Source organism: Amia ocellicauda, unplaced genomic scaffold (genome assembly GCF_036373705.1).
Source record: "Amia ocellicauda isolate fAmiCal2 unplaced genomic scaffold, fAmiCal2.hap1 HAP1_SCAFFOLD_78, whole genome shotgun sequence".
NCBI lineage: Eukaryota > Metazoa > Chordata > Actinopteri > Amiiformes > Amiidae > Amia > Amia ocellicauda.
In genome coordinates, this window is record NW_027103005.1 from 16981 (window position 1) to 17903 (window position 923).

At 51.5% G+C, this 923-nt stretch overlaps 1 non-coding gene across 1 annotated transcript; it reads left to right on the plus strand.

The window, feature by feature from the left end:
- The first annotated feature begins 320 nt into the window (after nt 1-320).
- On the plus strand, nt 321-392 carry trnaq-cug (transfer RNA glutamine (anticodon CUG)). The gene has a single exon. It is a non-coding gene; the product is annotated as a tRNA-Gln (tRNA).
- Nucleotides 393-923: the final 531 nt, after the last annotated feature.

Consider the following 923-nt stretch of genomic DNA (forward strand, 5'->3'; position numbering starts at 1 on the left):
GTTGTCCTGTTCTAAAGTGACACGTCGTCAACAGCAAAAACATCTCTCAGAGTTCCAGGAATTCCTTGATTGCATTGCTTGCCTTTCCTCAGGAAGACAACACTTGCCAGGCTGGATATTTGCCAAAGGAAGCCAAGAGGACAGGACACCACACCTAGATGCAACTGCATATCTCATTGTCACCAGGAAGGCCCGCCGCAAGTGACCCACCACAGACAGCACTCTGGGCGCAACTTGGCTCACTCGGGACCTGGCCGTGCGACAGAGCGAGACGTGTGCGTAGAGAAGAAACCTTTGGCGTGAGTGTGAGCATCAAGCTTGGTTCCATGGTGTAATGGTTAGCACTCTGGACTCTGAATCCAGCGATCCGAGTTCAAGTCTCGGTGGGACCTGGGCCCCATGGCTGGGGCAGCGGCGGCAAAGCGGTGGTCTCCCTGGGTGAGGGCCTGTGTCTGCGATCAGGGCCGTTTACGTTCTTCTTGGGAGGCTTGGAGACGAAGTGGCGAGACCTCCGGGTTGGCGTGCTGCGTTCACCTTCCTGAAACACCGAGGCCTGGGGCCCCCTGGTGGCGACTGCGTGGCTTTAACGGAGAAGGTGCCTGTGTTGAACCCTTCTTGGAAATAATGGTTTTCCCCGATCTATATAGAAGAGGATGGCTATTATTGTAACAACCAGACATTTGTGTCTGCACTGTCACTCACTCATCTATCTATCTCTATCTCTACAGTGGTAGAGGTCTCGCCTGCCACTCGGGATTCCTTTGCTTGATTCGCGGCCACTGGTTTTCTCCGATCTATATAGAAGAGGATGTCTTTTATTGTAACAACCAGACATTTGATTCTGCACTGTCACTGACTCACTCATCTATCTATCTATCTATCTATCTATCTATCTATCGACTATTGACTATCGACATTTGCTG